Consider the following 25,270-nt stretch of genomic DNA (forward strand, 5'->3'; position numbering starts at 1 on the left):
TTTTCTTATTTATTATTATTCATAAGATGTTTTCCCCCACTCTTCCTGTCAAAGGAGGCCAGAGCAGCAAATAATTTAGAAATTGATTATTGTAGAAGGGTTAACATATTTGTAACCTTCCCTCCTGTCGATTTTGATCTCAGGGAAGGGTATGTTTAAAATAATATAATTCAATACATGAAAACCATTAAATCATAATTTCTCAGCAACATCTATCAAGCACTAGGCAAATCCCAATACGAAGCTGTAATCAACCAGACCCAAATGCCTGAGTGAACAGTCAGTTTTTAACCTGGTGATGAATTGGAGCTGCTGTAGACGCCAGCCAGGCCTCAGAGGAGAGGCCTTTGCATAATTCTGGAGCTACAAATCTCATGAATGGTTTAACAGCCAGTCTCTGGGAACTCTGGGAACTGTAGGTCTGCAAGGAGAATAGGGGACTCCTAGCAACGCTCAGCACCTTTAACAAACTACAGTTCCCAGGGTTCTTTGGGGACCTAGCCCATGCATTCAAAATCTAGCAGGTGTTTCATGGGTAGGTCTGGAGTAAAACTGCCAGGAAAGAGGGGAATGAATGACAGTGGCAGGCAGAATGGTATCACATTTATTGTTTCACGGGAGAAAAACATCATTCAAACTCCATTCTGTTTACTGTTCCAGGAACACATGGTGAGAGCTTGCTATTAGCAAACATTTTAGGACTTCCCATGGTGTGAAAATCAGTCTAGCAGATGGCTCACATTTCCTTCAACCCTCCCCTCCCAAACTGGTCTATTTTTATCGGCCTCTCACACTATACACTGGTTTGAATCGTTATATTATGTCAGCCCCTTGATGTATGGGATACATAATTTCAATTACATTTTCCAAGGCATTCCCTCTAGTATGACTTGCATGTTGATGCATCTGATACATTGCCACCTACTGCATTCAGAGACCAAATATTTCACACTCCAGAAATCCTTTGGGACTTGTTTCACCCATCCGTCGTCAACCTGATAAATCTTCCTTCTCAAGGCAATTTAAATCTCTCAAGAGAATTTAGACCACTTGAGCTTTAAGCATCCTTTTGAAATTGCTTTAAAATACTGTAAGAAGAAACCTGATTGAAGAGGTAAGATAATTTCCCACCATATTGTGTGTGTGTGTTTTTTTTTTTTAAGTATCTGGTGGAATGTTTGGCTGCTTTCAAGTAATATGCATTTGGGGTGAACAACCTTAATGTTAAATTTTCCTCTGTGGTTGACCATTGTGAGAAACAACATGGCCTACAGGTTATAACATTTCTGAATGAAGATGGAGGACTGAGCATGTTTCCCATGTAAAAAATGCACCAGGAAGCTAGTACCATAGCTGCCAAGTTTTCCCTTTTCTCGCGAGGAAGCCTATTCAGCATAAGGGAATTTCCCTTAAAAAAAGGGAGAACTTGGCAGCTATGGCTAGTACACCAGGGAGAAGATTGGGTTAAACCTCCTTTTCCTGATATGCTAGGGTTACAAGGAGCTTTAAAACAAACGGGAGAGTGAACGTATGATTTCCCACCTACGTTCAGAAGTCATATAACCCAGGAAGGATCTTACACATTTAAATTGGGTGTATATCTTAACTTCAATCTATTACTTACTTGCCTTCTACTCAGCACAACCAACGTCTGTCTCTTTGTCTTTTCCTCTACTCTTGTTCCCTTATATTTTGAGCAACTTTCCCTTTATAGATCTTTTCCTCAAGACACAGAACCTTGTAAACAAAGCCTTTTTTTCTGATTTGGCACAATCAACTCACTAACACCCTTCTCTTGCCCTTACTCAGATATCTGAAGATATCTGAAGAAGTGTGCATGCACACGAAAGCTCATACCAATGACAAACTTAGTTGGTCTCTAAGGTGCTACTGGAAGAAATTTTATTTTTATTCAGAATTCTGACATTGATACCAGGATACCAGGTTGAGAAGAGGCGACTGAGAGGTGATATGCTAGCTATCTTCAAATATATGAAGGGCTGTCACGAGGATGACGAAGTAAGTTTGTGCTGCTTCAGAGGGCAGGACCCATTCCAATGGATTCAAGTGACAAGAAAAGAGATTCTGACTAACCGTTAGAAAGAATTTTCTGCCAGTAAGAGCTGTTTGGCCGTAGAATGGACTACCTTGGAAGGCGGCGAACTCTCTTTCATTGGAGGTCTTTAAACAGAGAGGTTGGCTGACCATCTGCCAGGGATTCTTTAGCTGTGATTCCCGTATTGCAGGGGCTTGGACTAGATAACCCCTGGGTTCCCTTCCAATTCTACAATTCTATGACTCCATGTAGGCGTTGTTTCAGACTTAAATTTTAAGTGATGCTCCTTATTTTCCCCACCCACTAGTTAAACCTGGTCACATCTCTTGTAAGATTCCGGGGGCTGAGAAGTATGTTTCCCTACCTTTTATCGGCATTGCTTATGCAGCACTGTATGAAAGATACACAAAGTAATGGAATGTAATTGAAAGCAGAACACATAGCATTAAAAATTCAGGGTAAAACTCAAAACTGACAGCAGTAAGATTATATGAGGAGTTAAATCAGCATTGAAATTGGCTTCAAGATTAGAAACATCACAGGAAGAGCAAAAATGTGTATATGGAGAAAACACAATATTCTGTTCTTCCACGAGAGATACTTGTTGCTCTGTGCACAACACTAGTGAACTAGTGAATGGATAGATTTTGAGACAAGCAATTTCAGCTGCAATCACCATAGGACATTTCTGGTGAGGGCAGACATGGTTAGGGTTGTGCTAGAAGACTTCAAGCTTTTAATCGAAAATAATAATAATGAAATAAAGACATGCAATTCCCATTGTGTTCCGTGAGACCTGGGCTGCAATCCTATGCACATTCACCTGGCAGTAGGTCCCACTGAACTCTTTGGGACATGCTTCTGACTAGATAGGTCTTGGATTGCTATTCCTGACACACACCCCTTTCTTGGTAACTCTGCCTAGGCTGTCAAGCTAATAGCAGAATGGATGTATACTCAAAATCAAGTTATGTTGAATACAACAGGGCTTGCTCCCAGGTAAGCGGGTATAGGATTACAGCCATAATTGATCAACTGGGTGTGTATGTGGACAATCTGAATAATTTAGGGCACGTTTTAATTGATGTGTCTGAAAGCTGCATTTTTGATAGAGCTTTTGACACAGTTTCCAGTTCAGACGTGCAATGAGGAATGAATAAGAAAACACTGATAATTGTTTTTCCAAGGGACACATCTTGGTTTTTTTTTAAAAAAGAACACCATTTCATACTTCCTTCAGCATCTCAGAAAAACACTTCTGTTTAGACTTTGATAGCAGACACATGTATTTAATTGATAAGTTGAATAGAAATGTTTGTCCACATTTTCCTTCCTTCCTTCCTTCCTTCCTTCCTTCCTTCCTTCCTTCCTTCCTTCCTTCCTTCCTTCCTTCCTTCCTTCTTCTTTCTTTCTTTCTTTCTTTCTTTCTTTCTTTCTTTCTTTCTTTCTTGCCAGGTTACATCCCCACAGCAATGGTAGCCTAACTTGATAATTGCTGGATATTCTTATAATACTGAGATCGATACAAAAAGATCCGGAACTAATGAACAATGGTAAATTCGTAAATCTGGTGGCAAGGAGAATGTGCAGTGACTGGGACAAGTAATTTATTAATACCGGTATTTTCGCTGTTGATTCAGTAAAAGCTGTATGCAGATGTGTTCTACTATGTTTAATGGCAGCAGAAGATAGGTACCAGGCAAGCAGCCAGACGTGAACTGTTTGATTTCTTCCACCTTTTATATTTTTCCTATGACCTGCAAGAGGCACAGGATCATAGAATTGTAGAGCTGGAAGGGACCCTTAGGATCATCCAGTCCCAACTCCCTGCAATGGCAGTGTTCCATACGGGCATCAAACCGCAACCTTGGCATTATCAGCACCGTGCTCTAACCAACCAACCATAATAAATAACTGGATATTGAACCAGTCCAGGCATAATAATAATAGGATGTAGAGCCACTCTTGTGCCTGCTGGCAATGTGGACTTCTAGGCTGAATGAACCTCTATGGACAACTTGTAGGCATCAGATATTTACAATATTGTATCCCTTTCCATTGTTGAGGAGAGTTATGATATCCAGCAGCTGGGTTCTGCCTCAGTAAGCCTATCTCCATCAGGCTATGGCAGGCATCTCCAAACTGCGACCCTCCAGATGTTTTGGCCTACAACTCCCATGATCCCTAGATAACAGGACCAGTGGTCAGGGATGATGGGAATTGTAGTCCAAAACATCTGGAGGGCCGAAGTTTGGGGATGCCTGAGCTATGGGCAGAAAGTACCTTAAACCTTCTGTATTCAAAGAGTTAATTTCAATAGGTAGGTGGAAAGTGAATGCTAAAGGGAAAATCATTTGTTCAGTCAAAAGGCCCAGCACAGAAAGAAATCGCAACTGTTGTGGGCCTCTTGGACTAGCCAGGGAAGAATCATTTAGCATATACAGAGATCAAAAGGGAAAGAATTCACAAGGTGGAGATATGATCAAAAGCATCGCAAAAGAATGATAATTGATTTTGAAACCACAGTTCTTGTTTCAAACTTGAAGCTGGTTTTGATTGTCACCTTTTGCAATGAACTTTGGCATGTAGAACTGGAAAGGTGCTTTGCTTGCAGGAAGCAAGGCAAATATTGTTTGTGATACATATATTATATACCACAGATAATCATCACGCTCTGCATTCTGTCTGAATAAACAAAAAGTATGTCCCAGATCTGCGGGAAAAATGTGTAGTGAGAAAGTCTTGGCCCACACACCCTTAAAGAAGACTCGAGAGACACAGCACTGGAAAGAAATGATTGCATTTATTAATATAACAAACAGAAGATCTGCAAACCCTTCAGCAAAATTCAGGCAGGTGAAATTGGGATCAGTCTGGTAGGGACACATCCCTGTAACGTCTTGGGTATGTTTAAAACCAGGCATAGGCAAACTCAGCCCTCCAGATGTCTTGGGACTACAACTCCCATGATCCCTAGCTAGCAGGACCAGTGGTCAGGGATGATGGGAATTGCAGTCCCAGAACATCTGGAGGCTGAGTTTGCCTATGCCTGCTTAAAATAGCAGTCCTGGCTCCAAAACAAAGGAGAGTGAGAAAAAGAATCCATTTGTGCTAAGAGAGCTTTGGGTACAACCTACCATGTGCACCCCAGCCCCACGGTTCAGCATTCAGCAAAATGCATACACGCCATGCATAAAAAGAGCACCTGCCAAGCCATAGGCAATGGAAGGTATTGACAAAGTGCTCTTAGCCCAATAATGCCTATCCTTGACATTCTAGACAGAAAGATCTGTGGTGCTAGAGGGAGCCATGTGCTGGCATGCCAGGTTAGTTGCATTTGCACCCACATGTTTATTGGTCTTTGGGGACAGACCAGTGTTGTCAGAATGCTGTCAGTGGCTCCTGACTGGTTGCCCAGGAAATTATAAAGACAAGGAAAAGTTTCTTACAGTCCTTTTTTATTTTAATCTTTACAGAGAGAGGCAATAGAACCCAGCCTCTTGGATAATGGCATTGTCCTGACTGAATCTCTCCACTTTCTCATTCATCACCATCACCACTTCCTCTATGGGTGCTGCTATGTGCCCTCTGTCTTTGAGCTCTTTGCTCTCCTACTATTAAGGCTCACCAGGTTCTGGGAGATGGAGGGTCTGGAATGCTTTCTAATGACAATGTGGCAGCCAGGTGTTGCTCTGGCTCTCCCCTGATTCCCCAACTTTCCCCCTCATCTGCCTCTGAGTTATGAGCTCCCTCTAACCCCTGTTGTAATTCTGAACTTTCTTCCTTCTCCTCCCTGGAAGGGTCAGGATGGGGAGGCAGCCTCCACCATTCCTCCTCTGCCCAGTCCCTGATTAGTCTATGTAAATGTGATGCATTGAGTTTTTATTATGCTAATAATTTGTGTCATTGTATGAGGCTTACATTGAATGAGGTTCTTATAAACATGTTTTATATATAATGTAGAGTTTCTTTCGGGCCGAACAGAAGAGGATTCACGAAACAGACATTGAAATTCAGGTGTCTCGTTGTCAGAGTTCCATTGGGACCACACCAGCCCAAGTATATACACAGAGATTTTCTCTCATGGACTTATTTCGGAAATATTTGAACAGCTTGGCTTTGAGATAATGAATTGAGGAAGTAATTATTATGGCATTGTATATATTATTTGGGGTGCAGGTGGCGCTGTGGGTTAAACCACAGAGCCTAGGGCTTTCCAATCAGGAGGTCAGCAGTTCGAATCCCCGCGACGGGGTAAGCTCCCGTTGCTCGGTCCCTGCTCCTGCCAACCTAACAGTTTGAAAGGCTGCGCAAGTAGATAAATAGGTACTACTCCAGCGGGAAGGTAAATGGCGTTTCCGTGTGGTGCTCTGGTTCGCCAGAAGTGGCTTAGTCATGCTGGCCACATGACCTGGAAGCTGTACGCCAGCTCCCTTGGCCAATAAAGCGAGTTGAGCGCCCCAACCCCAGAGTCATCCACGACTGGAGCTAACGGTCAGGGGTCCCTTTACCCTTACTATATACTGTATTGTTTAATATTTCATGTAACAAAAAAGTTTTGAAATTCTGTACATTATTGTTAATGAGTTTTTGTAAACTATATTCAGAGTTGTTTAGTTTGTAGTTTATCTCTCTATATTCCTTAGGCGTGAGTTACTGAGACAGGCCCTATTTTCCAGGGACACTCCTGGATTTACAGAAGCCACCCCGATTTTTTATTTGATCCTGGAATGTCCCGCTTTCCCTTAGGACATCCATATTTTCATCAGAATTTTTTTGGGGGGTATGGAGTTATGTGACCCCCAAGCCAAGGAGAAAAGTAACTGTACAACTTTTAGAAGACAACTGGAGGCAGCCCTGTATAGTGAAGATATTTTAAAAAAATGTTTAATGTTTTATTATGTTTTTATATATGTTGCAAGCCGCCCAGAGTGGGTGGGGTAGCCCAGTCAGATGGGTGGGGTATAAATAACGAAATTGTTATTGTTGTTGTTGTTGTTGTTGTTGTTAAGGATGTCCTTATTTTCATGTGAGAAATGTTGAAGGGTATGCTGGGATTGCTCTTCCCTCACACCTAAAAATGTAAGTCTCCTCCTAGAACCGTTATGCAGTACAGATCTTCATTTTGCTTACATAACCTGAGAAATTCATGCTGACTTGCTTCTGCCCAAACAAATCATGCAGGTCGGGATCACATTAATTGGTAAAATGTTTTTGTTTCTGTTTTAATCTGGAAGTTTGTGCCGAGGTTCTAACTGTGACTGGAAGAGATAGAAAGCATACATGGTAGAAGTACTTTTTAAAAATTATTAAAATCCTGATTCTGAAAAGCCTTACGCATTCGACAGCCGTCTGAAAGTCTCAGCTCATATTAGCAACTTCACCTGAGGGAGCATGTGCATTTTGCTTCTGCCTGAATGATGGATGTGAATATGCTTAGCACCATGTTTGTGGTGTACCTCTAGAATACATCAGGGATCATGGGCAGTTTGTCAAGCTTCCCGTCTTGTATTTAAGAGCATGGCTCCCCCCCTCTCTCTCACACGTATACATTGTGTGTGTGCACTCATACATATACATGCATGCACACATACATATCATATTGTGCCTCTGATTTATTTGCATTGCCTGAACGACATCAGCAGCAGCAGCAGCCATACTGAACTGTAGTCTCTCCTCTGGGATAGGTGTGAAATCTTCTACAGTGTGCTGAAATTGGAACAGTTAGAAACAGCTGTTCTAGCAATCTGAAGCAGCTATAGCTCCGATCCATTATAGGAGAAAGAAAAATAATAGCAACATGAACAGCCTTGATATGTCAGTTGTTTTGTGGTTGTTGGTCACGGTGATCCATTCTATGGCATATTTTAATGTGTTTACTGCACATTACTGTTTTCTCCTTCACACCATTTCTTAAAATAAACAATTGAATGGAGATATTGCCACTTAGTGATAGCACACATCTCTCCATACAAAAGGTCTCAAGTAGAGTTTGGGGGGGGGGTGGGTTCAGGCAGGGCACATAGCTGCCAAGTTATCCCTTTTTAAAAGGGATTTTCCCTTATGCTGAATAGGCTTCCTCGCGAGAAAAGGGAAAACTTGGCAGCTATGGCAGGGCGGGGTGCAACATGTGGATTGGACACAAGTATGGCCTTCTGCTGACAAAAGACTATTTGATCCAGCAGGGGTTTTCTGTAAGTGGAAAGCAGGGGATAGTTTTCAAGGATTCCCTCTTCCCTCTCCAGCCCCTGTGCCCAACCTGAAATCTGCTCCGGAGGGTTGAGGGGGATGGGAGATACTGTAGGGGGTGAGTTTGGGGGAACCCAGTGCTATTTTTTCTAGAAAAAGAGGTGCCGGAACTCACCACGAACACCTCTTTCATTCTCTTAGAATGGCAATGGTGCCCACCTGAGAGGTGTGGGAACTGAGTTTTAGAGAGTTCCGGCTCAAAAAAAAAAAAAAAAAAGGTCCTGGAGAAATCACCTCCTCTCCCTTTCTGCTCCGCTAGATAAAATAGCCTTCCATCAGTGGACTATAACCCAGTTGCCTGAGACTGCACAAGGCATCTTCCTCTGTAAAGCAAGGACTAGGAAACAGAAATCTTAATATCAGTTCCTGGTATTGTATGATTTAAGTAGTGTGGAGGCTTATATGCCAGAATTGCAATATAAAGCTTCCAAGCGATAGTATCTGTTGGACTGTTGACAATGAGAGGACACCACAACCTGCCCTGTTCCTTGTTTCTATGTAGCTGTGAGGACCTTCTGAAAAACCAGCAGTGGGGAACCATTAAGTAGGAGTTCCCGTTTCACAATGAAGAATCTTCTGGCCCTAGACCAGGCATCCCCAAACTTTGGCCCTCCAGATGTTTTGGCCTAAAACTCCCATGATCCCTAGCTAACAGGACCAGTGGTCAGGGATGATGGGAATTGTAGTCCAAAACATCTGGAGGGCCAAAGTTTGGGGGTGCCTGCCCTAGACTAACTCTACCCATCCAGACCAACCACAAAACCCTTTTCCAGCTGAGCTGCACTGTTCCCTGTATTATTAGGCATTCTTCAGCCTCAGCCTCTGGCTTGCTCTTTTATCCTGCCCTCAGGTTTGTACAGCTGGCAATTCAGGAACTTCCCTGACTAGCCAGGCCACCAAAAAGGCAAATTTAAATTGGCCAATCGGAGTCTCCAGCTAGTGGGCAGTGCCTCAGTGGCTGGCCGAGTATTGTTGCCGGCCGTGCCCGATTCCTCCAGAGTGGTGCGGTAGAGAATTGTCAACTACCCATACTCTGTTCCGCGTCACAGCTGAGACCACCTTTGGGATACGTCAGGTGCCTCTGCCATTGTTCCCTTCCAGAGCTGTTCTCCGCTTTGTAAAATGACCGTAGTCAGAAGTGTAGCAAAAGTAGCCATGCTATGCTTTTCTTTTAAGCATACTTTATTTTCTTGCCTGAGTGTGCCAAAGGATAATGTGGAAGTAAAACCGAACATTACAAATAGGCTGTTTCTTCTTCATGCTGTGAGGTATTGATTTTGCTCTTTTGTTAGTAATTTCTATGACAACAGCTCATCAAGTCAGTCAAATGTAGAAAAATAATATTTTCACAGGAGATAGGTCCACACAAAGACAAGGCTGTGAGGTGCAGAAAACTCTTTCCTCCTTCTTAAATGGTCTGTTATTATTGTATATTGCTATTACTAGCGGCGATATGCTGCTATGAATGCACAGTGTTTTGTACTGAAAGTTCCCAGCGTATTTCAAGCAAAGTGCACTTCTTTAAGACCAATTGCTTCAAAATAATTAAATTGACCTTTTTTTTCTTTCCGTGGTTTGTTTGTTTTTTAAATCAAATCCAGTAGAATTAAAATTGATCCTCTTGAATTAGCATGAGTTCACACAGGAGTCCCCCCACAAAGCCTGTCATCAAACCAAAGTTTACATTTTACTGCATAATATCACAGATCCAGTACTTACCAACACCACGAAAACACTGGTGCAAAGTGTGTGGATCTTCATGATTTTTGCACAGGACTAAAAGAAAACCCACCAAGAAACCACAGACCATATCTCTGGATACAAAGCTGACCTCTAGTTTGATGATTCTGTGATGGGGATCCCTTATAAAAAATTATGGGGATCCATAAGAAACAGTGCCTCAGATCCATGTTTTTGCACCATGGGAGCACTGGAAAGTACAAGATCTGTGATTTTTTTAATGGTTCAGTCAATGGAGGCATATGTGATCTGTGATTTGATAGTGGTGTTACCAGGTTGGATTAATAATAAAAATATCATGCCATTTTGATCTGACTTGTGCATGCGCACATACTCTCCCTGCTTTCCTCCCTCTCTCTCTCTCCTTCCTCTCCTTCCCTCCCAACTTAAAATCCACCCCATATTCTTCCTCCTGCCTCCCTCTGGCTACTTTGTTTTTCTCCCTCTCCACCAAGGTCCCCCTTTCCCTCCTACTCATAGGGTTGAAAGAGGAAGTGGGGGACGGGGGACGGGACACAGCACTCTTCCACCTTCTCCCTTTTATGATGTATTTTGTGTTCTCACTTTGTATTTTTATCTTTGGATGAAGGGCGGTATACAAATTTCATAAATACCACTACTGCTACTAATAGCTGAGTACTTTTTTTCCGGGGAGGGGGGAATGGTACCCACTCTTACCAGCTGTTGATGAAGGGGGCAGTGAGTGAAGTGGGAGCCTCAGAGGCTTCACGGGCACCATGGGAAGTCTAGAAGGATGCCATTGTGCCCATGGGCACCATGTTGGAATCCCCAGTGGATTTCATCAAAGTATTAGTCCTATGTTAAGACATTTGCTGTAATCAAACTACCATGCAATCCATCTTTATATTCTTCAACGCATATCAAAGGGAAACCATATGCCCACTTTGTCACGGTTAGCAAACCATCAGCGATAAACTCGCCATAGCCATTAAATTCCGGGTTATGACCCCACCAAAGGATTTTTGAAACATTAGCTGCAAAAATATTTGCATACTTGAATGATTTATCTCACAGGACACCATGACCACAATGTACAGCTTAGAACAGGCACCCCCAAATTCGGCCCTCCGGTTGTTTTGGGACTACAACTCCCATCATCCCTGACCACTGGTCCTGTTAGCTAGGGGTGATGGGAGTTGTAGTCCCAAAACAGTTGCAGGGCTGAGTTTGGGGATGCCTGGCTAAGAAATTCAGAACATTTTGCTTAATGTCACCAAAGTTATTGGATCCTGTTTTTATGCGGGGGAAACCAAGATGATGCCAGTCAACTGGTGGGTAGTCTGCAGGAATCCACTGGTCCTGGGTACTAGTACTGGCACAAGCCTGGAGCTGTACACAGTGTGTAGAAAAAGATAGGTAGCTATTAAAAAGATACAGCCATGTCTGATTAGAGTGTGAGAAAGGATGGGGAATGGACTTTCAACTTAGAAGATGTGTTTGTAAACCTCTGACTCATACTCTACCTTCAATAAATGTGTGCAATGGAGAGTGCTTTTCAGGCATGTGATAAATAATCATGCAAGAGAGAAGAGCAATAGAGATGGACACCTCTGCCCCAAACACAGTTCTAATGATCTTTCCATGAGTTAGTGGATGATTTTTGGCAGCAAGAGCCCAAATACACTTTTCCCTGTCGTGATTTCCTCTTGCCCTTAATGTGCGACTTGGTTCGTAACCTGGATGATACTAGTGCTAATAACAATGCCTTGAATAGCATAAATAGAAATATGTCAGGTGTTGAAGTGAAGTTGTAGAGAGCAGTTTGCTATATGTCTGAAGGAAAAAAACCCGAGCATGCTGTGAGATTTGTGTATCAGAAAACGCCTCCTGAACAATGGTTTTTACTCTGTCGGAAGTGCAACGGGTTTTGATTTAATATTATAAAGGCAGAGCCAGAAGACTCTGCTGTCTGGATTATATCTCATCCCTGCTGCCTCCCCCTGGTGCTTTGCCTTTTAATACCAGTCTCTTTGTAGCTTCACACAGAAGGATCTTCAGGGTTGCTCTCCTTCTGTTCAAATCATTGTAGCACAGCAAAACCAATCTTCTCCTTTTTATTTAAATTTTAATAGAGTTTTAACAATTTATAATATCAAACATTCTCCCCTCGCGCCCCCTCCCTTTTTAATACTTTGTTACTCAGATGCAAAGCTTAATTTGAAATGTAGTGCGATAACCCAGTGTGTGCAAACTCTTATCTTCTATCATGACAACAGCAGGTTCCTGAAAACCTATCTGATCTTAAGGCTCGTGATTTAACGCTGGCTTTAAATGAAGGCACCTGATGGCAAGAAGAAAAGTTAAGTCACTGTTTTTTTAAAGAATTCTCTCCCCCCACCCCGCTGCTGAGATATGCAAGTGTTTGCCTGTTGTTCTTGTTATAAATCTCCTACATTAATGTGCTTGCTGTGGACCCCAGCAGCTATTTAAAATATTTGTAATTTTGGGTTTTTTTTAATAGGTGCTGGAGGAGACTCTTGAGAGTCCCATGGACTGCAAGAAGATCAAACCTATCCATTCTGAAGGAACTCAGCCCTGAGTGCTCACTGGAAGGACAGATCCTGAAGCTGAGGCTCCAATACTTTGGCCACCTCATGAGAAGAGAAGACTCCCTGGAAAAGACCCTGATGTTGGGAAAGATTGCGGGCACAAGGAGAAGAGGATGACAGAGGACGAGATGGTTTGAAAGTGTTCTCGAAGCTACAAACATGAGTTTGACCAAACTGTGGGACGCAGTGGAAGACAGGAGTGCCTGGCGTGCTCTGGTCCATGGGGTCACGAAGAGTCGGACATGACTAAATCACTAAACAACAACAATAGGAAAACAGAACCACTTCATACTTCATCAGTAGTTGTGTGGTGGGACAATGCTGCAGAGCTGCCTTCTCAACACCAACATTGCTATAGCCTCCCTGAGTGGGGATGGGGCAGAGTGGTCTCCATGCTGTGGTTGTGGAGGCACAGGTTGCATAGACACTTGTGCAGAGCACCAGGTTGACACCACTGCTGCATTTATGCAATCCCAATCTCCCCACCACCCTGTCCAACCTCAGTCCTGCCTGCATAAGCTCCACTAATGTTGCTGGTGGGAAAGTGGCTCCACAACACCGAGATCACATTTTTACTCCATGTTCACTAATAGCAATAGGGTCAGTTCTTGTATGGTGTTACACCTTCTGCTTCCCTTGGCTCCACAACACAGAGATCACATTTTTACTCCATGTTCACTAATAGCAATAGGGTCAGTTCTTGTATGATGTTACACCTTCTACTTCCCTTCCTTCCCTTCTTTAACATTACACTTAATTTAAATGGACGCAAACAATGCTACTCTCTGCTTGACAAGGAAGGCAGTGAACATGAGTTCAGACTGAGCTGGTTAAGTACTGTAGTTCTTTCCCCTCAACCCCACTGTCAAAAGCCAACAAAAGAACAATTATAGGAACAAGATGTGGGCTGCACTCCCATTGATCCTTTCCTTCTGTCTTCCCTCACCTTTGTCTCTCTTTCCTCTTCCACTCATAACTCCCTCTCCACTCATGCTCCCTTACACTAACAATACATTTAAGGGCAAAATAAATAAATCCATTGTGATTTTCTTTTCCACTAAAGAAATAAATGTCCAGAGGTTTAAACTAAGTCCATCCTCGATGAAACCCAATTAACTAGATAGCAGCGAGTACCAATTGTTCGGCTTCCCGTGCCAATGATAAAATTAAGCTACAATACTAGTAGACGATTTGGAAAAGTATTTGGGGTAGTACACTATGCGGTACACTTTGACAACTTCACGGATGTGACTGCCTTCCCACCGATTTGAATGTTTATACTCAAACACAGAATTAACTCTTGCTTGAAAGTCCATTTCACATCACAGAGAGACACAATCTGCAGTTAACTCCATGAAATTGTTTGATAACATAACTTTTTCATTGAACTGTATTATTATATGCAGTATAGTCCAGTTGCTCAGATGATTTCCTAAAATTTGACATGCTTATGCTCTCAGTTTTTAAATGAACAGACAAGATTTAGTTTTTGTTTCCGTACATGCTACTCATCCCTCTTGTTCACTGCTAACCTCAGCTTACTTGCCGTTAATTCATGCTGTACATGAAAGAGCTACTGACAAGCTTTCAGAAAGTAGCTTAAATCTCTTTACCTAAGCAGATCCGCTGAATTTAAGTAAACATGCTCATAAATAGCTTTTCCTCTGTGCTGTCTTTGGAGAGGCTTCTTTCCATCAACTTTATCTGTGTGGATGCAGTCTGATGAGTATTAAAAAAAGATATTTATAACTTTGTCAGTCACAGCAGTATTAATATTGAAATCTCAAGAGGCAAAAGAAAATCCATAAAGATAGTAGGGTCTGGTAAAATGGTGCATGTATCCATCAAGCTCACACTGGAATGAAAGCCATGATAATGACATGCTTCATCGATTAAGACATGTGCGCAGTTTCATCCAGACATAAATGAATTGGGGGGGAGGGGAACTATGTGCTTGAAAACAAGCAAAGCCTATTTTTTTGCACAATGGCTGGCTGGTGTCGCTCTGCCCATCTATGGGCTCCAAAAATGGCCGCCGACGACACCGGAAGTCACGTCTATGCACTTCCGGACATGTGTAAATGCGACTTTTGAAGCCGGCGGTGGCCATTTTTGGTGCCCATAGAAGGGCAAATCAGAAAAAAGGCCACCGGCAGGAGAAAATAACGGAGAAAAACGGGAGATGAATTGATACGGGGGACCACTGGGAAAAGGTAAGTAAAAACGGGGGTTTCCAGGGGAAAACGGGGTACTTGGCAGCTATGGTCACGTGCATGGGTATATATATAGGTCCCTCGATCCATTTAGACTGCGCCCCATTGGCCAGATTAAACCTAGCAACGAGGGACCTACCAATCGGGTGTTGTGGCTGACCAATCTTACCCACCCACAACACAGGAGGTCAGTCTCCAGGTCTCATCGCAGTATGTGCCCTCTTTTAGGGAGGACACGATTTACCATCCTAATGTAAAAACTCCTGCCCCCCAATAGCTTCTTTTCTCCACCTTCTGTTTTATTCAGAGAGAAAGATAGAATGGGTTTGGCATGGAATTTGGCATAAAATTAGAAAGAAAGGCCTGGAGTGGGACATTAATAATAAAAATGTTTGCATGAAGGAGTGGGTGGCATGGATGGTACTTTCAGAAAAGCACTGCATGATGTGGGACTAAACTACACAGAATTTTTTAGTAGTCTATTGCAGCCTAGAAACGAAATCAGAGTACTGGTAGGCCCTGCTCCAACTTAAGGCGGCCTCTTGGTTACACCGGAGACATGAACAAGGGGATGGGAAATCTGTGGACGTTCCAGATGTTGTTGGACTACAAATCCCATCATACCTAAATATTGGCCATGCTTGCTGTGGCTGACAAGGGGTTGGAGTCATAAGAATATAAGGAGAGCTCTGCTGACTCAGACTAAGGACCCATCTAGTCCAGCGTCCTTTTCTCACAGTGACCAAATGGATGCTTATGTGAAACCATCAAGCAGGATCTAAGTGCACCAGTAGACTCCTCACTTGTGATTCTCAGCTGCTGGAGGTAGAACATAGTCACTGTGGCTAGGAGCCATTGATGTTCTTATACTCCAGGAGCCCAATAACATTTGGAGCTCCTCTTGGACATACTTGGGCAATGTGTCATGGACATTGCAGTAGAATGAGAGTGTGTCAGGAAGCAGTTGATAAAGCTTCAGGATCTTTTTGCCTTTAATACCCTGAAGCACTTGGTTCTTGGGCACACTTGGTAACTCACACATCATATATATGATAGGAGAAAGTACTTTGAGATGGTTTCCCAACTGTGCATTTGAAAAATAAGCTTTTTTAAACGGGCAAAACATTAGTTTGGAACAGTAACCAGAGTTTATTGTGCATGGTAGGGTGAGGAACCTCAAGCCTGGGGACCAAATGTGGCCCTTTAGTCTTCTCTGTCTGGCCCCCGGGACTCTCCCCAGCCCACAACCTCCTTGAGCTGCACCCCTCATCAGCCCTGCTTTGCACCTTCCATGAGTGTTTTTGCCTGGTTGAAATGTGTCCCTTATCTCTGACGATGCTTAGTGAATGAGATGATGCTTGCATGAAAGGATGGAGAGTTTGAAGAATATAGCTTGCTGTACAAATCAAAACACTTACATTTGTTGCTTTGCTCACATTTTCTCTACCTCTGCCTATCAATGGCATGGTTAGGGCAGCCTAGTTGGATGGGCAGGGTACAAATACAACAACGACAACAACAGTACTTTATTTTATTTATTTATTTATTATATGCCCACAGAAGGCTCCTCCGAAGGGGAGGTATGCCTCAGGCTGAAAAAGCTTCCCTACTCTTGGTGTATGGTAGTGCCACACTACTACACAAACACCAGGGACGTGGGTGGCACTGTGGTCTAAACCATTGAGCCTCTTGGGGTTGCCGATCAGGTCTGCAGTTTGAATCCCTGCAATGGGGTGAGCTCCCGTTGTCCTGCCCTAGCTCCTGCCAACCTAGCAGTTCAACAGCATGCCAGTGCAAGTAGATGAATAGGTACTACTGTGGCAGGAAGGCAAACGGTGTTTCCATGCGCTCTGGTTTTCATCACTGTGTTCTGATGCACCTGAAGTGGTTTTGTCCTGCTGGTCACATGACCCAGAAAGCTGTCTGCAGACAAATGGCGCCTCCCTTGGCTCTGAAAGCGAGATGAGCGCTGCAACCCCATAGTCGCTTTTGACTGGACATAACCATCCAGGGGTCCTTTACCTTTTACCTTTGCCTTACCATCTGGATCCATCTCAGAAACACCAAATTAGACAGAACATTTGCCAGATATTATAATTTTGTATAGGTTCCCATTTTGAGAATGGAAGCTTAGCCAGTTTAGAAAAAAAAACAACAGTAGACCAGACTTGGTTTAGAAATTATACACAGAAGGCATGCAATGTGAGTAACACATTATAGCTTTGATGAGCAAAATGTGTGGAAATCAAGGGCAAGGGCACATCCTCAGCATTTCTGCATGCTAATAATTTTACAGCTCTCCACTAGTAACGCAGTACTCGGTTTTTTGAAAGCGTGGCTGTACTTAATCCCATTATTCTCCTGCAAACAGCTGAAACCTCTTCTGCTCCACAAGCTGTATTTTAAGTTGTTAACATAAAACAGAGGATAATGTTGCCTCAGCAAAAAAATAAAAAAAAATAAAAAGAAGCAATTGAATGGATCAGAAAACTATATTGTATTGGAATGATTTTGAAACAGAATAGCATGCTCAGTGCTCCTAGCTGTCTTGTAGATATTTGAATAGCTTCTTTTCACAGTGGAACAATCAAGTGTAAATGTAACTGACCTTGTTTTCTTGGCTACTAGTCAATATCATAAAACATACTGTGCTGTTGTGGACAGCTTCAAGTCAACTCAGATGAATTATTGAGCATTGAATGGTGTTTTGTTGTTGTTGTTAAATTGCAAACAGCTTCACACAGTCACAGAAACTGTGCGAGTAAACACTTGGATCTGGAACTCTGCAGGACAAAGCATCATCTTGATTAGGAGTGTTTTGTGGTTTTCTTTATGTACCTTTTTGGACCCTTCAGTTGCAAATAAAATAAATTTCCATCAACCGTAAGGTTGGTCAGGGAGGCTGCTGTTGTTCCTGTCTTTACTTTTCAGTAGATGCCCAACGTAGATGACACTGAGTCATGATGCCATGCCATTCTTTGGGGCACTGTTGTGGGGGGGGGGGAGATGGTTCTTTCTTCACAACATAGACATTCCTATTGGGTTCTGTTGGAAGATGAAGAGCAGGGTTGCATAAACGCTGAACATTTAAAGCAGCCCTCCAAACAATCCTGGAAACGTAAGCTTGCCCCTCACAGAGATACAATTCCCAGCACCCTTAACAAACTACAGCTCCCGGGATTTTTGGAGTGGGGAAAGGAATGCACTTCAAATATGCTCTAAATCAGGCATCCCCAAACTTTGGCCCTCCAGATGTTTTGGACTACAATTCCCATAATCCCTGACCACTGGTCCTGTCAGCTAGGGATCATGGGAGTTGTAGGCCAAAACATCTGGAGGGCCGCAGTTTGGGGATACCTGCTCTAAATTTATGTGGCTTAAGCCACAACCAGGCTGTCTGAACCATAGCTGCCAAGTCTCCCGTTTTTCGTGGGGAAACCCCATAGTTTAAACCGTTTCCCGCTGGCAGCCCGGATTGGAAAAAATCCCGTAAATCCCCCGGATTTCTTACCTGACAGGGAGGCTCCATTTTGGGTGCTGGCGCCGCCGGATTTCTGGTGCCCATACATGGGTAGCGCAGCACCGGAAGTCGCTTCTACGCGACATGCGTAGAAGCGACTTCCGGTGCCGCGCTACCCATGTATGGGCACCAGAAATCGGTGCCGGCACCGGAAGTTGCTTGTGTCCAGACATGCATAGAAGTGACTTCCGGTGCCACGCCACTGTTGATCCTGCATTTTTCAGCGGGAGACTTGGCAGCTATGGTCTGAACAGCCCCAATGGTGCTCATATTGGCAACAAATGATTCTTTGGGTCAAGAGAGAGATGGCTGGGAGAGAGAAAGATAACACCTGTTGCCTCATCAGTAAGGAACACCCCCCCCCCCCCAAAAAAAATGTTTATTGTAATTTTGGTAAGCCCCTGAAGACGATTCTTCTCTTTGGGGGTGATTTCACCCATTACTGCCTGCCCCCCCGACAAATACTTTGGGCCAGCACAAATAGTTACTAGATTCTAGAAATGTAGGATGGGTGTAACTTGGGCTGTTTTTAAGGAGTTTTCTAAGTCTTTGATGCTAACTGCTTTTTTGTATGTTCTTATATTCTTGTTTTGCTATGTTATTATGAAATTGCTTTTGTAGTGTTTGTTTGAAAGGCATACCTGTTTCTTTGTTGTAAGCCGCTTTGAGCATGATTTTTCTTTGTGTGTGGAAAAGTGGCATACAAACAAATGAATGAATGAATGAACTGTCAATAAATCCACTCTAACTGCTTCAGTCCTTTTCTTTGGATTTGTAGGTTTTGGCATGATATGTGGCCATAATAACAAAAGGCTATTGCAGGCTGCTTGCTACCCTTATATACCGAATGTTTAGTGATGCCTCTTTTTACGCAGGATGTTACAGAGCTTTCTGTTGTTGTGAGTATTTTAACAGGGAGCATTTTGTCCGCCAATATTATGGCACATTTCCACAGACAGAGTGGAAAAATATAGAAATTTGTGTTTTTAAAGGTACAAAGTGGCCCTTCATCTGGGCGGTCATGAGTTGCCTAGCAACCAATTGGCTTCCCCTTTCAATGTAAAAATTCAGAAGCTTTCTGACATCAAATTACCATTCCGATAATGCCTGCCTGAGTCTCCCTCACACAGTTGTATAGCAGGCAGAAATGTAAGACATGCAGCCATCATGCTAATAGGAAAGCATTTTTGTCCTCCTCTCCTCAGTGGAAGGAAGCCAAAGTCTTGTGACATACTTTCAAAGTGAAGCTCTCAGTATATCTGCAGCTTCAATTGTATCGTTTCACTCTTCAGACGTTTCTGCAGACTTCAAACTTTTCAACTTTCAGGGTCACCTCTGATGTTACTTTACCTCAGGGGTCGGCAACCTGTTTCGAGCCCACGGACAGATTTGCAGAGCAGGGAAACTGCCGTGATTGCCACATTCACACACCACGACCAACCTACGCTATGGGCTGAAACAGAAAGCTTCTTTCGGACTTAATTTCAGCAAGGGGTGGGGTGGGGTAGATGCACTGTGGGTGGCAGGGAAGGTACATTGAACTCTGAGAATGCCTCTTGCTTGTCTGAATTGAGAACAGAGAGGAATCAACAACTGTGCATGGAAACTTGCCTACTGTATAAAGGCAAAATTTACATTGGTTCCTCCACCCTCTTTTGCCTCTGTTCCCCCTTACCAGTGGCCCTCACACAGTTTCCCAGAAGAGAATGTGGCCCTCAAGTTGAAAATGGCTCCCCATACCTTTGATGTCTTACAGAAGGGCAGGGTATTAAGAATGGCCCCCGCCCCCCGCTTTTTTCTAAAAAGCGGCTATCTCTGCAAATTGATTAACATGGATTAGAGATCATGGAAATTGCCTTCTCTAACCTTGGTGCAACCCATTTGCCTAACACCGTTAAATTTAATTTTGAGAACTTCACCCTTGATCCAGAATCGCATCCTCCTCTGAGGTTCAATTCGGGTTAACTGCTGTAAATTAAATAATGGAAGTCCCATCCACGGAGAAGTCTTCTGATGCAAGCTGCATTGAAGTCAATGGGATCTGCACCATCAAAATGACTAGATTGTGAGGCTGACAGATTAATTAACTCAGTAGTGAACTCCATAGAAACAAGGTCCTGATAGGCTTAACCTCTATTACTCTTCTCCAACCATCTCCTGTACTTTGGAAGCAATTCTAAGGAATGTGTACCATCTAATCTGTGCCATCGTTGTTGGTGGGTGGACAAATGCCATTAGGAATGACAAAACTATCAAGCATTCCATGGTTCCTTCCATTTTAAGTCTAAACAATTGCTTGCAGCAGCTGAGAAGGACTAAAAAAACAAGGACAAAATGCCCTCACCCAACATTTCACAGAAAGGCTTCTCTGAGGGAAAAAGTTCTTGCTTTTCCAGTTATAATTAGGTTAGATCAGTCACCCTGTTAACATTTATATATATAAATACGTATACATAGCCACTCTGGTTCTGTGAACAAAGAGTGACTATGCAGACGTTCTGTCATACTGCAACTTCTTCATATGTGGCTGTGTAGAACAGGAGTTGCATGACATTTCTGTTATTGCCTCCTCCCTCACTTGCCCCACTGTATTCTTATCTCTGTTTATCAGTAGAGAAGTATTGGTTTTGGTCTGGGGACCTGCTATTCCCCCATCAGTTCTGAGCTGGAACAGGCAATTACTTACGGCGGTGAGATTGGAACAAGAAACCCATTACAGTTGTACCGTGGTTTCCGAACAGCTTAGTTCTTGAACGTTTTGGCTCCTGAACACCGCAAACCCGGAAGTGGTTGTTCCGGTTTGCAGGGGCAGAGAAAGGGGTATGTGGTGCAGGCATGCCGCCCCGAGTGTCACCACTGGGTGTGTGTGACAAAATGCCAGGCGGCACTCACCGTGGGGCCTGTAGTGTGCCCGAGCCACACATCTCTCCTGGGAGTGACGCGGTGGCTTGGGTGCCCACAGGCTCCACACTGTGCCAAACAGTCTGCCCGCCACCTCCCCCTCAGCTGTAGGGTGGCTGAGTGGGAGGAGGCAGGCAGGCTCCTCAGAGGCCCCATGGAGCATCCTGCCCTGGCCCGCCCTGCCCCGCGGGTGGCTGGCAGCGCCCCTACGGACGGCTAGCCCCGCCCCCGCAGGTGCAGTGCATGCGTGCCGCCCCAGGCACCCAATCGGCTTGCTCTGCCACTGCCAGTTTGCAAACTATTTTTGGAAGCTGAATGTCTGATGGGGCTTCTGGGGATTCCAATGGGCTGCAGGAGCTTCCTGCAGCCAATCAGAAGCTGCGCTTTGGTTTCAGAACATTTTGGAAGTCAAACAGACTTCTGGAACGGATTCCGCTCGACTTCCACGGTACGACTGTATATTTTATTTTCAACTCAGCTACGTACACCACCTCTCTGAGGCACAACTTCCTCATCTTTTTGAGTATTTAAAGCAGGGGTAGGGGATCTTCTTCTTCTAAAAAAAGTCTAAAGGCCTCATTCTCTTGCGTATAGCCTTCCATGACTACATGCATCTTGTATGTTATTTTCAGTAATTTATGTACATATTTATGCGGGATGAGCGCTGCACCCCATAGTTGCCTTTGATTGGACTCAAAACCCTCCAGGGGTCATTTACTTTTACCTTACCTAGTATATACATTTTTGTACATCTTAGCTGGAGAACTGCATTGCAAAATACGAAGTAACAATGCCATCCTATGAATGCTTAATCAAAAAATATGTCTCAGTGATTAAATGGGACTTAACTCCCTAAGGAAATGTTCAGAGGATTTGAACCTAAGTCTGGACCTCTTCAGCTGTTCAGAATTTGTTTCAGGGGGAGGCATAGGTCCATGCAATTCGATCCTGCCCCTACACCCTTCCCTTCCCACAATGAACAGGCTTACAACCCTCCCCACAATTTTGAACCCATTGTGATGCTGTTCTAGTCCATTGTCTGCATTCTGTAGGCATTTTAGACACTCTTTTTACATAAAATACACATCTTTCACTGCTTTTCAATGCCCTCAATATTAAAGTGCACAATAACTGTTCAGAAGGTGGACCAAACAAATTCCTCCCCAATTCCTAGCCCTAGTTTCTATACCTTTAACAGGGCATCTGAGGCTTATGACTATCAGCTGTAATTTCAGTATTTCATAAATATAATTGTAAGCCTTATACAATTTGAATATTTCATGAAATACCTTCAAGGGCTTATATTCGACTCTTGAGGACCTCAAAGAACTGTGTGAAACATAGCATGGCCTCCAAACAGTAAAGTAACCAATATGTAGAAACTGTTCTCCTCTCACTATTCGATCTTCACATTGTGCGCCGTGAGGCAATTTTTCATTTCTATGACTAAGTGCACATGAAATTAAAGGAATGCAAAGGTTGTATCCTGTTTGCATAGCAATTCTGGGAAATGTCTGCTGTTTCACCAGCTTAGCTTGACAACTCAGATAATAAAGCTGACCATGCATAGATGTCTTCTCCACTATTGCTATCACTGGCCATTCAACCTTGAATGGACTCTTCCTGCCCCTGACACATCAGTCAATGTTAATTCAAGATATAGCTTTATCTTCTTTACTTGCCTGCCAAGAACTGTTTTTCGCTCTGATTACAATTCCTGCTCCAGCTCCCTAGAGAGTTAAGATATGTCAATAGTGCCAGCCCAAGATGCTTTGTGCAGTCTGCATTAGGACCAAACTAAAAAGTCTTGCTGAACCATTTAGACACCAATTTCCACCTTCATTTGCACCCAGTGCCCCATCTCACGGTGCCTGCTAAACTGTACTGTGCTCCATTGCATATGACGACAACAACAACAACAACAACAAAACAACAACAACAATATCGTTTCCCCCAGCCTTTCACCTTGAGGTCCCAGGGCAAGTTACAACAACGTTAAAATATAGTATTGAAAATAGTTTAAATACATAGTATTAAAAAGAATAGGGTGGGTCATAAAATATATATCTCAGGTTTTAAAGAGGTTCACCTTCAGAAAACAGTGGAATTTATATAATGTAAGTATCACGTGCACCTCTGTGGAAATTGAACCCCACAACTCAGAGGCTGCTAAAGAAAATGTCCTCTCTGGGGCCACCACCCCCTGAACTTCTGAGGGTGGTGGAATTGCTAAAAGGCTCTCCTCTGCTAACAGCCAAGCGGTTCTGTAGGAAAGGAGGTAGTCTTTTGGATATTTAGACCATATTTTGGATGGTCTAAGTCACTTAGGGCTTTAAAGACTAATGTGAGCACATTGAATTGGGGCAACCAGTACAGCTGTTCTAAAACACAAAATATGTAAGTTCTAAAGGGAACCACAGTAAACAGTGGCAACAGGGGACTTATTCTCTTTTCTGTGAGTTTAATAGCTGGAAATAGTAGTATAGCTTTGACAGATCAAAATACGGCCATCAGCGCCCCCAAGCACTTGCCAGTCATCTTATTAGAAGTTTAACATTATATTAGAAGCTCAGCCTGGAACAAGCACTATTTATGTAAGCATCCTTTCCCAGAAAACATTTAATCCAATATAAATCAGGCTGGGGAAAGGGGAACCAATTATTTGTGAGGTTTTTGCATGTGGGAGTTAGGGCAGGAGGGGGGGGGAATCTCACACTGTGGGCCTTTTGGTCATCCATGTACCCCCACTCCAGACATTTTATTATTTGAACAGGAATAATTAGTATTTTGCTTGGTTTTGAACAACTAGCAGAAACTATTAATTAACTGAAGCTGACTGGCTTTGGTTGTGATCACCATTGTAGGGAACAAATTGACTAAATTAATAAGACCGGGAGAAGAGAGTCAGCAAAAAAAATGAAGCCTATGTCAAATTCTCTCTCTCTTTTAATATAGGAAAAGTAAGCACAGGTGGTCTGCTCATTTTTGTTACTGTCCCAAGGCTGAATAAAGATTTGAACCCAGCTGACCTCGTTTAAGGCTAACAATGCACTCACTGCATCAGCTTTCCCCAAAACTGGTGCACTCCAGATGTTTTGCTCTACAACTCCTATCACTGCAGCCAGGATGGCCAATGGTCTGGGATTATGGAAGCTGGAGCCCAACAACAGCCAGAAGACTACAATGCACCATAACGGCATGCATGATTCTGGTTTGGAGGATTGGAGACGAGTCCTCTTTTTCTCAGAGTGAGGTCTCCAAACCCAGATTACAGACTACCAATCCTGGTTTGCAGGGCTTGTAGTCAGTTCGTAGAATGGTAGAGTTCGAAGGGAACTCAAGAGTCATCTAGTCCAACTTTCAGTAATGCAAGAATCTAAACTAAAGCATCCATGACAGAATGGTTGTAATGCAGGCATCCCCAAACTTCGGCCCTCCAGGTGTTTTGGACTACAATTCCCATCTTCCCCAACCACTGGTCCTGTTAGCTAGGGATCATGGGAGTTGTAGGCCAAAACATCTGGGGGGCCACAGCTTGGGGATGCCTGATGTAATGCAATTTGCATGGTCCCTGGATGGTCCCTGTGGGAACTAAAGGCTGCACAAAGGTAAGAATCCCATCTGTTTCCTCACCCACTTTTGCACATGGCCTTTAGGCTGAGAATGGTTCCCCACCTTTGCTGTGTCTTTTTATGATTTTCTGTTTTATGAATCGCCTGCTTGGCACAAGTCTAAAGGCAACTAACATGAAATCAACTAAATGTAGCTTTAGAAACAGTACAAAACATGACAACTAAAGAGAGGTTTTAAAAACAATGCAGAATAAACACCTAAGGCAGGGACCTTTTCATTCAGCAAAAAATTCTTGTCAAAACAAAAAGTCTTCAACTGTATCCACAAAGTACAAATAGCAGGTGCCAGTCATATCTCAACAGAGCTGTTTCCGGCAGAATGGGGGCAGCCACATTGAAAGCCCTGCTTTGAGTTACTAAGGAGCAGGCATCTGGAACTTCAAAGAGAA

The sequence above is a fragment of the Zootoca vivipara genome, chromosome 3 (genome assembly GCF_963506605.1).
Source record: "Zootoca vivipara chromosome 3, rZooViv1.1, whole genome shotgun sequence".
Taxonomy (NCBI): domain Eukaryota; kingdom Metazoa; phylum Chordata; class Lepidosauria; order Squamata; family Lacertidae; genus Zootoca; species Zootoca vivipara.